Below are 13,643 nucleotides of genomic sequence, written 5' to 3'. Positions count from 1 at the left end.
TCACGAAGCTTGCAACGGCCTCGTTTTCCTCTGGACTCCTCACGACAACAATGTGGCCGCCTGCTTTGGGGCACGCCTCCCGAAAGGCATCAAAAGTGATGGACTGTCCATTGGTGGAGAAGACCTTCTCTCCTACTGCCAGTATGGACCCCTGTAGACTAAGGGCTGGGAGCAGAGGAGTCCGGGTCAGGCCATTGACTGTTTTGTCTCTAAGCCACCTCTCTCACCTGCGCTCTCTGCCACCGGACTTTTCCCAGCCTCTCCATCTCTGCCTCTCTGTGTCTTCTCTTCCTCTTCCAATTGCAATTTTCTAAATTCTCTTCTAGGCTCTCATCCATGTACTTATTCATCTATTTAACAATTACTTATTGCCAGAAATGGTGCAATTTTCTGGGATTCAATAGAAAGCAAGAATAGGCAAAGACCTTGCTTTCCTAAGCCATTAGGAGTGGATTGTGTACACTTCTGTCGCCTCTGGGCCATTCCAAAATATCAGGAATCATCATTCCTTTCTGAAGACCTGAATGTCCACACACTTCTCTGCATCAAAAGGATATGAAAATCGTAAATATATATGTACCCAACGCCATAACACCAAGATAAAAGCAAATATTATTAGATGTAAAAGGAGAGACAGACTCCAATACAATAATAATTGGGGACTTCAACAGTTTACTGTCTGCATTGTTAGATCATTTAGACAGAACATCAACAAAAAAAAAGTTGGCTTAAACTGTGTTGCAGACCAAATGGACCTAATAGACATTTGCAGAACATTTCATCTGACAGCTACAGAATACCCATTCTTCTTATCAGCACATGGAACATTCTCCAGGATACACCGTTTTAGGCTGCAAAGTAAGTATCAATGAATAAAAATATCAAAATGATATCAAGAACCTTTTCTGACCCCAATGGCGTAGGAAGGAAATTTTAAAATTTCTCGAAACAAATGAAAATAGAAACACAACATACCAAAACCTATGGTAGACAACAAAAGCAGTAGTTAAGAGGGAAATTTATAACATTACATGCCTACATCAGAAAAGTAGAAAGATTTCAGATAAGAACCTAAAATTCATCTTAAGAAACTAGAAAAGCAAGAAAAAAGCCAAACTCCAAATTAGTAGAAAGAGAGAAATTTTTAAATTTGGAGTAGAAGCTGGGTGCAGTTGCTCACACCTGTAATCCCAGCACTTTGGGAGGCAGAGGTGAGTGGATCACCTGATGTCAGGAGTTTGAGACCAGTCTGACCATGTTGAAACCCCATAGCTACTAAAAATACAAAAAAATTAGCTGGGCGTGGTGGTGACGCCTGTAATCCCAGCTACTCGGGAGGCTGAGGCAGGAGAATTGCTTGAACCCAGTAAGCAGAGGTTACTGTGAGCCAAGATCGCACCACTGTACTCTAGTCTGGGCAACAGAGTGATACTCTGTCTCAAAAAAAATAAAAAAGAAAAAATATGGAAATAAGCAAAAAGTAGACAAAAAAGAAGCACAAAATACCAACAAAATGAAAAGTTGGGGAATTTTTTGTTTGTTTGTTTGAGACAAGATCTTGCTCTGTCACCAAGGATGGAGTGCAGTGGCATTGTGTCCGGAATTGGTGGGTTCTTGATCTCGCTGACTTCAAGAATGAAGCCATGAACTCTCACGGTGAGTGTTACAGCTTTTAAAGATGGTGTGTCCGGAGTTTGTTCCTTCAGATGTTCAGATGTGCCCAGAGTTTCTTCCTTCTGGTGGCTTCGTGGTCTCACTGACTTCAGGAGTGAAGCTGCAGATCTCGGAGGTGAGTGTTACAGCTCTTAAGGCAGTGTCAGGAGTTGTTGGTTCCTTCAGGTGGGTTCGCAGTCTCGCTGGCCTCAGGAGTGAGGCTGCAGACCTTTGCAGTGACTGTTACAGTTCATAAAGGCTCCACGGACCCAAAGAGTGAGCAGCAGCAAGATTTATTGTGAAGAGCTAAACAACAAAGCTTCCACAGTGTGGAAGGGAGCCTGAATTGCCGCTGGGGGCTCAGGCAGCCTGCTTGTAGTCCCTTATCTGGCCCCACCCACATCCTGCTGATTGGTCCATTTTACAGAGAGCTGATTGGTCTGTTTTGGCAGAGTGCTGACTGGTGCATTTACAATCCCTGAGCCGCACACAGAGTGCTAATTGGTGCTTTTACAATCCTTTAGCTGGACACAGAGTGCTAAACAGAAAAGTTGTCCGAGTCCCCACTAGGTGAGCTAGATACAGAGTACTGATTGGTGTATTTACAAACCTTGCACTAGATACAGAGTACTGATTGGTGTATTTACAAACCTTGAGCTAGACACAGGGTGCTGATTGCTGTGTTTACAATCCCTTAGCTAGACATAAAGGTTCTCCAAGCCCCTACCAGACTCAGGAGCCCAGCTGGCTTCACCTAGTGGATCCCACAAGGGGCTACAGGCGGAGCTGCCCGCAAGCCCCACACTGTGCACCGGCACTCCTGAGCCCTTGGGCGGTTGATGGGGACTGGGCGCCGCGGTGCAGGGGGCGGTGCTTGTCCTGAAGGCTCGGGCCCGCAGGAGCCCACAGCGGGGCGGGGAGGCTCGGACATGGCAGGCTGCAGGTCCCGAACCCTGCCCAGTGGGGAGGCAGCTGAGGTCGGGCGAGAATTCCAGCACAGCCCCGGCTGGCAGGCACCACTGGGGGACCCAGTGTAACCTCTGCAGCTGCCAGCTAGGATGTTAAGTCCCTCACTGACCCGGGCCCCTGGGTGCTGGCTAGCTGCTCAGAGTGGGGGGCCTGCCCAGCCCACACCCACCCGGAACTCGCGCTGGCCCCCAGGAGCCCAGGGCAGCCCTGGTTCCTGCCCACGCCTCTCCCTCCACACCTCCCGGCAAGCAGAGGGAGCCAGCTCCAGCCTCTCCCAGCCAAGAGAGGGGCTCCCACAGCGTAGCGGCGGGCTGAAGGGCTCCTTAAGCGTGGCCAGAGCGGACCCGAGGCCGAGGAGGTGCCGAGAGTGAGGGCTGCTGGCATGCTGTCACCTCTCACTAGCACTTGGGAGGCTGAGGCAGAAGGATTGCTTGAAGCCAAGAATTCAAGACCAACCTGGCCAATATAGCGAGACCCCATGTTTATTTTAAAAAAAGAAAAAAAAATCATAAAGTTTGTATGGAACTATAAAAAGACAGCAAGTAGTCAAGGTAATCCTGAGCAAAAAATGAAAAGTTGAAGACATCACATTACCTGACTTCATAATGTACTACAAATGTATGATAACCGAAACAGCATGGTACTCATATAAACAGATGCATAGACCAATGGAACAGAATAGAGAACACAGAAATAAATTCACATGTTTATAGCCAACTGATTTTTGACAATGGCACCAAAAACATACATTGAGGGAAAGGACAATAAATATTCAATAAGTGGTGCTGGGAAAACTGAATATTCATATGCAGAAGACTGAAACTAGGCCCCTATCTCTTACACGTTAAAAAATCAACACAAAATGGATTAAAGCCTTAAACATAAGACCCAAAGTATGAAACTAGTAGGAAAAAGCATAGGAGAAGCGCTTCAGGACATTGGTCTGGATGAGGATTTTGTGGAGACACCTCAAAAGCACTGGGAACAAAAACCGAGAGTAAACCAATACGGTTGTATCAAACTAAAAAACTTCTGCACAGAAAAGAAAACAATCAACTGAGTGAAGAGATGACCTGCACAGTGGGAGAAATATTCACAAGCTATTCATCCAATAAGGGATTAATAACCTGAATATACAAGGAACTCAAACAATTCAACAGCAAAACATTCAAATAATCCAATTTAAAAATAGACAAATGATCTGAACAGACACTTCTCAAAAGAAGACGTACAAATGGCCAAATATATAAACAACACTCAATATCACTAGTCCTAAGATAAATGCAAATGAAACAAAAATAAATTATCTCACCCCAGGTAGACTGGCTTTTATCAACAAGACAAAAAAGAATAAATACTGGTGCAGGTGCAGAGAAAAGGGAACTCTTATACACTTTTGGTGGAAATGGAAAGTACTACAGCCATTGTGGAGAACAAAATGAAGCTTTCTCGAAAACCTAAAACTAGGACTATCATATGATCTAGCAACCCCACTACTGGGTATTCAAAGAAAAGGAATCCAGTATGTTAAAGAGGTATCTGCCCTCCTGTGTTTATTGCAGAGCTATTCATAATAGCCAAGATATAGAATCAACCTAAGTGTCTATCAGTGAATGAATGGATTTTTTAAAAATGTAGTAACTAAACACAATGGAATACAGTTCATCCATAGGAAAGATTAAAATTCTGCCATTCATGGCAACATGGATGAACCATTATATTAAGTGAAATACAGCCAGGAAAAGAAAATTAAACACAGCATGTTCTCACTCATTTGTGGATGCTAAGAAAACTTAGCTAATATCATAGAAGTAAACATAGAACAGTAAGCAAACAGTAGAACAGAATATATTAGAGGCTGGGAAGATTAAGGGGAATGAGAAATGGGAAAGGTGGGGCAATGGGTACAACATTACAGCTAGATAGGAGAAATGAGTTGTAGCCGCCTTTAGCACTGTAGGGTGACCATAGCCAACCAAAAAATTATTGTATACTTGAGAGGATTTTGAATGTTATCAACACAAAACAATGATAAGTTTTTGAGGTGATGGATATGCTGCTTACCTTGATTTCATCATTGCGCATTACATACATGTATCAAAATAGTCCACTGTGCCCATACATATGTAAAATAATTGTGTCAAAATAACATGTTTTAAATTAAAAAGAGAGTAAAGAATACATTACCAGAAGTAAAAACAAACAAACTCCAAGAAAAGACTATAGTTACAATTATATCCCTATGTGTCAATCTGAAAAGATGGCTGGGATATATAAAAGAAAACACTAATTGTAGAAGAGTATATGCCGTATGATCTTATTGGTGCAAAGTAAGAGAATGTGTGTTTGTGTGTCTGCACGTGTGTGCTCCTTAGCCTATTTCTTTGAAGACAGTTGCTGCTACCTGCCAGTTTCAGTTCCTCCAAGGTGCAGAATGGAAAAACCTCTCTCCCTCTCCTCAAAACCTCAGTAAAGCGTCATGTGTTTCTCTGGGGTTTGGAAAGTTCAAAATGTTCAGGGGAGAAAGAAGGGTGACAGGGCTGCACTGGCAAAAATGGAAATAAAAACAAGTAATGTGATTTTTAAGGCAAATTGGATGCTATTTCTAGGCAACAGAAAGATATTTATTGTGTTATTCTTTTTAAGAATAAAATGGCATTATTAGAGAGGCATCAATGTAATATACATGTGTGTAAATATACAGCACACAACATATGTGTGTGTACGTATGTATATAATGCATACACACATATTTGCTTAGTTTACTGGCAGCCTCAGGAAAGAAAAGCCTCAACTTCCATCCCCTTCATGTGACTGAGCTGTCCCTTAGATTCTGACATTATAAGTGATCTTGAAATATATCCATGATTAGTAAATTAATTTGTGCCTTCCCTTGTCTTCAGATACAGGTAGAACAAGCATGTTCCTCTGACTCTGGGAAGGTTCTAGTTGAGGACTGAGCTGGAAAAAGGATTTCTAGACAATTTTGGCAATCCATCTAATCCCTGTCAGCCTCAGTTGACTGAAGTATGGAATGGGGATTTACTCTCTGTACAGCTCATAGAGTGCTGTGATGATCCAAAGTGACAGAAAGAACCAGCAGTCACAAACAGCCTCCTCCTACTGCTAGCACCCAGGGCAGCTGGAAAAGGGGTCAGGGGAAGGGTCCCCTGAGCACTAAGAGAGAGGCCTCAAATATGCAGAGAAGCCCATGCACTGTGCTTAGGGCATGTGCATGGCCTCCACTCAGCACCCCTTTGAAACAGGAGAGTCCCCTGATCCCCCTCACAGGATGCATGGCAGGGGTGTGGCTCACCTGTTTGGTTGCCCCACTGCTCAAACCCCTAGGGGGAGCATGCAGATGGGCAGGTGCAGAAGCTGGGGTGAGTGCTTTGTGGTCCGGCCCCACGGTAGTGTCTAGGGATGGGTGCCTGTAACCCTTGTGTTACAAAGCTCTTTCAGCTTTGCATACACAGGTGGCTTAAGTGTTAATCAGCTCAATGGACCCTCTGCCTTATCATAAGGGCAGAGGGCCAGTGTGACAGCTTTCTGTATCCCAAGCTTTCACCCAGCATCCTGGAAGAATCAGATCACATGTGGACTTGAAGGATGAGTGCAAGATTTTATTGAATGGTGGAGGTGGTTCTCAGTGAGATGGATTGGGGGCCGGAAAGCGGAATGGAGTGGGAAGGTGATCTTCCCTTGGAGGCGGGCCACCCAGTAGCTGGTATCTTCTCTGATCACCTCTGTGCAAACTCCCCTCAGTGTTCAGATGTTCCTCCTCTCCTCTCTGTCTCTCTCTGCCACATCGTTCCACTGTCCATTTGCTTGTCTGCTGGTCTGCTGGTCTGCTTCTGGAGCCTGGGGTTCAGGGTTTATATGGTTGCAGGATAGGGGTTGTGGCAGGCCAAAAGGCAACTTTTTGGTTATGAAAACAGAAATGTCTTTTCCCATTTAGGGCCACAGGTCTTCAGGCTTGAGGGTGGGGCCTTTGTTGGGGAACCACCCTTTTTCTACCCAGTGTTTCACTGTCTCCCGTCACTATCATTTCCCGCCTCTGAAGAGGCACATCTAACTGCCATTAGAATATGGATGATGACCAGTCTTAGCTACTTCCTGCTGACAGGGGGAGCTCTTTTGGGGAAAATGTCAGTCAGATTCCTCCCAGAGGTCTATCTAAGGGTCCCTGGCAAAGGGGAGCCATCATCTGAGGCTCTGATTGCCTAAACATCTTGAGTTTGATGACCTCTAAGTGAGAGAGGGGAAAAAAAGTTTTATAAGGTGAAATAGGCATGGGTTAAAAGTGTGTGTTTTACAAGGAAAGAATCTAGTGCCAAAGACACGGAAATAAGAAGTAAAATGTACTAATTACCCTGAAAACACTATTATACCCCATGGTATAGAACAGAACAAAGGTAGGAACAGCAAGCATAGGCAAGACTATAAAGAGAACATACATGGAATGTTAATTAACACTTATCTTTTGTGATTTTTAGCTTGAATTTCCTGATCTCTTCACAATGGTATTTTGGGTGCTCTTCTAGGTTGAAAGAGGTGACTCTGTTGGCTTCCCAGGCCTTTCCTCGTATACTGAATCCAAGAGTCTATTCTGGTGACCTTGACCTTCACCGCTGTAGGAGTGGAAAGAAGTACAGTGCAAGGTCCCTCCCAACCAGGGCATATTGAGGGAGAAAGGTAAAGAAGTACCTTTACCAGTACTAGGTCCCCTGGGTTGAATAGAGGTGGGCCTGGTTCACGGGACTGGGCCTTCAACAGTTGTTTCAGTTTCTGTTGGAAATGGACCAAAGAGGTTTGTGCTTAATTAAATCAGAGGTTTCTTGGTCTAGCAAGAAATCATTCGTGAGAAAAGACCATCCATACATAGTCTCAAAGGGACTCAAACCCAGCCTTGAAGAAGTGTTTCTGATACACAGCAGGGCTATGGAAAGAAGAGTAGTCCAGGGGAGATGAGTCTCCTGAGACAGTTTCTTCAGGTGCCTTTTGATAATATCATTCGTCTTTTCCACCTTTCCTGAGGATTTTGGTCTCCAAACAAAATGAAGATGGTACTGTATGCCTAGTGCCTTTGAGACCCCCTGAGTGACAACTGCCTTGAATGAGGGGCCATTATTGCTCTGGAGGTACTTAGGGAGTCCAAAGTGAGGAATTATCTCATTGATTAGTACTAGCCTCAGAGGCTTTCTCTGTCTGACGTGGAAATGCTTCTACTCAGTTAGTGAAGGTATCTATCCATACTAGGAGGTACTGGATGCCCCTTGCCTTTGGCACATGGGTGAAATCCATTTGCCAGTCTTCCCGCAGGTAGCCTTGGAGAAGATGCTGTTAATTAAGGGGATTGTTTTTAAGGCAGGCCTTGCAAGCATTAACAACCTGTTTAACTGTTTATATCAGGTTTTTATCTGAGAACAATCTGAGCCAGTTGATAGGTTTTATCTTTACCTAGGTGGAAGATCTGGAGAAGGCTTTTAAGAACTTTTCATTGGTTGCCAGCTGGTAGATAAAGCATACTATCCCAAGAGGTGGCCCATTCTATTTCCACAGGAGAGTATTGAGGTTTTATTTCTCTGATGGGGCCCTCCCAGATCAGTGGGGCTTCAAGTGGGTCAGAGACCTGGGCCCCCCTTGCTGCCGATTTAGCTGCTCAGTCTGCCAGCCTGTTTCTCTCAGCTGTTTCATCTATCCCTCTTTGGTGGCCTTTACAATGTATTCCTGCCACTTCCCGTGGGAGGAAAACAGCAAAATAGTCTATTAATTTCCTCATGGCATTTAATGATACCCATTAGCTGTGAGGAAGTTCCTCTCTTTCCAGATAGTGGCATGGGTAAGGAGAACTAGGAAAGGATACTTAGAATCAGTATAAATGTTAACTGTTTTTCCTTTGCTTAATTCAAGTGCTCTCATGAGGGTGATTAGTTTGACCAGTTGAGCACTTGTGCTAGAGGAGAGAGGTGTGCTCTCAACAATATAGTTCAGAGTAACTATTGCATACCCTGCTTTATGATTTCCTTTTTCAACAAAAGAACATCTGTCCATAAAAATAATCCAGTCTGGATTTTTAAGGGGGTTTTCTTGAGGTCTCCTCTGGCCGCATAAGTTTGTACTACTATTTATTCACAGTCATGTTAAGTTCCCCAGCTTCCTCTGGGAGGAAGGTAGCTGGATTTAGGGAGGGACAGGTTCCTAATTGGACTGAAGATCCTTCTAATAACAGAGCTTGATACCTGAGGAGGTGGTTGCCTGTTAGCCAGAGACTCCCCTTAAAAGTATTTCTGCCACATTATGTGGGGTATAAATGGTTAAGTTATTACCCATGGTTAACTTAGTAGCCTCTGGTACCAGCAAGGCTACTGCTGCAATTGACCAGAGACAGGCCAGTCATCCTTTGGCTACCAAATCTAGCTCTTTACTCAGTTAGCCCACAGGCTGCTGGGCTGGACCCTGGGCCTGTGTTAGGACTCCCAGTGCCATTCCCTTTATTTCTGATATATAAAGATTAAACGTTTTTCCCAAGGCGGGGACTAAGGGCTGGTGCCTTAAGCAAGGCTTGTTTTAGTTGGTCAAAAGCCTTTTAACCTCCAGTTCCCAAATTAGGCAGTGAGTATCAGCTGCTTGAGTCTCCTTTATTAGGTGATAGAAGGGATGTGCTATTTCACTGTACCCAGATATCCATAGTCTGCAGAATCCTGTAATGTGTAAGAATCCCCTCAGTTGATTGAGTGTTTGGGGAGGAGAAAGGAGGAGATAGATTTAATCCTTTCTTTGCCCAATGCCCTGGTCCCCTCTGACAAGACCAGGCTTAGGTACTTCACTGAAGTCTGACAGAGCTGAACTTCACATTTTGAAACATTATATCCTCTGTTAGCCAGAAAATTAAGAGGAGCCTTACTTCCCTGCTGAGAGATTTCCTCACTTGGAGTGCAGAAAAGAAGGTCATCCATGTATTGCAAAACTTTGACTTAAGGATAAAGGAACTTGGAGAGATCTCTCCATAATGCCTGCCCAAACAAGTGGGGGCTGTCTTGGAATCCCTGAGGTAACACTGTCCAGGTTAACAGGGTGGTTTGGTTAGAGGGATCCTCAAACAAATTTGTTTGCATTGGATCCTCAATGCAAACAAATACTGGGAGTTGGGGTATAATTGTATGCAGAAGAAGGCATTCTTTAGGTCCAGGAACCATTTAGTTCCCTCAGGTATTTGAGCTAGCAGGGTATACAGATTGGGAACCATTGGGTGTATTGGAACCACAGCCTCATTAACAAGGAGGTGGTCCTGAACTAGTCTCTATTTCTAGTTGGGTTTTAGTACCCCCAATATTGGGGTATTACAAGAGCTATTGCAGGGTTTGAGTGGGCCCTCCATCTTCAAGTTATCAATGATGACTTCTAGTCCTTTCCTAATCTCTAGTTCCAGGGGATATTGTTTCTGGTTAGCAAAGGAGGTGGGATCGTTAAGATGGAACCAGACTGGTATGGTAGTTGTGGCTCTGCCAATCTTCTCTTGAGTTGCCCAAACTTCTGGGTTCATATTGGCCTCTACTAGGATTAGATAAAGAGTTTCCCTAGGGGCCATCAGAATGGTTGTCCCCCTATGGGCCAGAATATCCCTACCCAACAGAGGAGTTGGGCTTTCAGGCATAATTAGAAAAGCTTTGGTGAACAACCCCGCTACAGCTAAGGGGTTGGAAAAAATATTGGGTTAAAGACCTTCCTGAGATGTCCCTTACAGTCATTCTAAGAGAGGAGAGGGGGCCTGGATTCAAGAGAACTGAGAGACCAGCCCCAGTGTCCAAAAGGAGGTCCACTTTCCCCCTTCAATTTCCATGATTACCCAGGGCACCTGGATGGTAATGGTGGTCTGGACCACAGGAGTCAGGAGAGGAGCCCTGGGACCTGTCAGTCCTGCTGCTGGACCATTTGGAAGACTAGCTCTGGACCTGGTGACCAGCATGCCAGGAACAGTCCACCCTCCAACGGTCCCCATTGCAGATTGGACAGGGTTGAGGTGGCTTCCTCATGCTGCCTGAGAAATTCTTCTTAAAATGCCTTGGTTTGCCACATCTGTAGCAATCAACAAGTGTACCCTGAGAGTTCTGGGGTTTGTGGGCTTGTCTGTTGGCCATTAAAGTCTCTGTTTCTTTCCTGTATTTCCTCTCTCTCTTGTGCCTACCTATCTCTATTATAAAAGACCAAGGTGGGTACTTTCAGAAGGTTCTCTAAAGTACTGACTGGTCCCAGGGCCTGTCTTTGTAGCTTCCTCCTGATATCAGGGGCTGCCTGAGTAATAAATTTATCCTTTAGGATTAGTTGTCCCTCAACTGAATCAGGGGATAGAGAGGTCTGCTTTACTATAAGGCCTCCCTTGGCCTTTCCAGGAAGGCAGTGGGATTTTCATCGAATCCCTTGTCAATCATGGATAATTTAATATAATTGAGAGACTTGGTCCTGGTCTTATGTAAGCCCACCATTATGCACCTCTGAAAGTGTCTCCTCTTCCAGTCTTCCATTTTGTCATTGGGATCCCATTTAGGGTAATCTATTGACACTGCTTCTCTTCCAGTTGGATAATGTTTGCCCCCTTCCCTGACACTATATGGGATACTAAGCTCATCCCCAAATCTCTCTGCTGCTTGCAGAGCAGGCTGCCTCTCAATGTCTGTCAAGGTCTGGTTCAAAAGCACCATAATGTCTCTCCAGGAGAGATCAAATATTTGGGTGAAATTCTGGAAAGCCTCTATATATCTGTTGGGGTCATCTTAAAACTTCCCAAAATCCCCCTTAATTCACTTTAAGTCCTGTAGAGAGGAGGGGACCTGGACCTTACTGGGCCCAAATTCACCAGGCATTGGTTTAATGGGCAAGAGTGAGGTTGGGGCTTGTGTAGGGTAAGGAATTTTAGGAGGGGGCAAGTGAGAGGCTGAAGCTGAATAGGAAGGTTGGGGTGAACCCAGAGGGGAAGAGCTGTGGGGGCTGGCTTCTCTGCTTGGGGTGCCTCTGGGATTCATATCTTTAGTTTCCTAGGCTTGCCCCTTGCAGTCTTCCCTGAGATGGCAAACAGGAGGACTGGATCAATCTTACACTGTCAGCAAAGGTCTGGATTGCCTTGCAAGGTATAGAAAGCCTACACATGTGGGACCTCAGACCATCTATCCTCATGTGTACAGAAAAAGTCCGACTGCTGGATAGTATTGAAATGTATGGTTCCTTCCTGAGGCCCACGCAGTCCTTCATAATTTGGCCAAACCTTTGTGTAGAGGGCTATGAGGCATTTTTCTTCCAGATTAAGAGGGTCAAAGCAGTCTCATTGGTTCTGAATACACTCCAGAGGGGTATAAGCTGGGGATGGTGAAGAGAGATGGATACCTATTCTGAAAGACAGAGAATAGAGGCATCCCTCATTCCCTTCTTTCTTTCAGTGAAAACTCAGGGTGTGATGGATAGAGAAAGTGAGTGTCCTTCCTTTCTCTTCCATCTTTTTGTTCCTGAGCCCTGGTGACCTCGGCAGGTGCCACTCATGATTACCAATGTGGCATGCACCCATAAAGCAGAAAAGGCCTAGATAATAGGAATTATTTGCCTTCACCTATGCCTCCATCTTCCCCTGCTGTCAACAACCTTTGAGTTCCCTGGGCCTCATTTATGCCATGAAGCATGGCCTCCTTCCATGGGTGGGGATTTAGTGTGCAGGAATTGGTCCTGCCCATTTACATTGTGCCTGATGCCTGGCTTTGGATCCCTCAGATCTGGTTTTCCTTTCTAGGGCCTCAGTCTGAAGTTTGGAATCAAGTGTGGGACTAAAAAGTATTTCAAGAGGCTGCACGTATCTGTTTAGATTGTTTCAAATGAGCTCTGCCAAGTGTGCTGGTATCATCCAGCGGGGCCTGCTCCTCTGTTATTTTCCCTTTCAGCAGCAGAGTGCTGGGAGGGGAAACTCTCTTGCTTAGAAAAGGAAAAGAAGAAAACCAAAAACCCAAAACAGTGTAAGGGGAGAAAGGGGAAGGTACTGGGGGAATGTTAGAAACAAATTTTCAATGCCGCTAAAGAAATAGCACTCGAACACAAATTTTCTCAGCAAGGCAAATTTGCTTCTGCAGGAGGGTGTGTCTCGCATGTGGAGCAATGGTGAGAGCACCCAGAACAAAGGAAAGAAGGGGTTTTTATTGTCTCTTAATGCAGCTTGTCCCTGTAACTGTACCCTGCCTCCATTGGCTGGAGTTGGACTGTACAATCTAAGCTGAACCCGGTTGGCTAACTTGAAAAGTGCAGGAATGCAGTTACCCTGGTGGGTAGGCAGGAAGATCAGTTTCAGCAGGAGAAGCCTTTGTGATGGGAGGAGTAATTCACAGAGTGGGTAGCAGATGTTAAATGTGCACTCTATAGATAAGGACTGATGGGAAGATTGTTTACCAGGGCCGGGGGAACACAGAGAGTAAGGAAGTCTGGTCTTGAAAGCAGGGAGCAAAGGACAAGGAAATTTAAGCAAGCTAAACCTTTGAAGAAGAATTTCCTACTGTATTTAACAGGGAAGAACCCCTTGCTCAGTGCAAATTTTTTGCTTTAATCATTGTATCTTTCCCCAGGATCGAACAGGGCTGAACTCCTTGGCCAGAGGAGGGAAAGTTCCATTGGCGTGGCAGCCAAGAAGTGCTGGCTGGCCTTTCCAGCAGGGCCCCTGGCAGGAGCCACTGTTTCTCCCACCCCTTGTGGCCACTGGGCATGGCTTTTGCATGCTGTGGACATTCCTATGTGCCCGAGCCAGGAGGGGAGCAAGTATGAGAAGGGGGGGCAGTGTACCATGAGCGACTGCGGCTGTCAGAGTGGATGTGGGCATCGGCGCGTTCGAGAAAAAACAAAAACCACATTGTTCTGATTTGCACCTTTGATGGCTAAGCCAAACACTCATTCTGTTTAATAGTATAGCCACAGCCTGTAGCAAAACTCTTAACTTTATAAAGGAAGAAATAAGAACCATTTCAAACTGTGAAAGAAATAAAGACACCAAG

Source organism: Macaca fascicularis, chromosome 9 (assembly GCF_037993035.2).
Source record: "Macaca fascicularis isolate 582-1 chromosome 9, T2T-MFA8v1.1".
Lineage (NCBI taxonomy): Eukaryota > Metazoa > Chordata > Mammalia > Primates > Cercopithecidae > Macaca > Macaca fascicularis.
The sequence above is the reverse complement of the archived record's forward strand: the minus strand, read 5'-3'. Positions refer to the sequence as shown.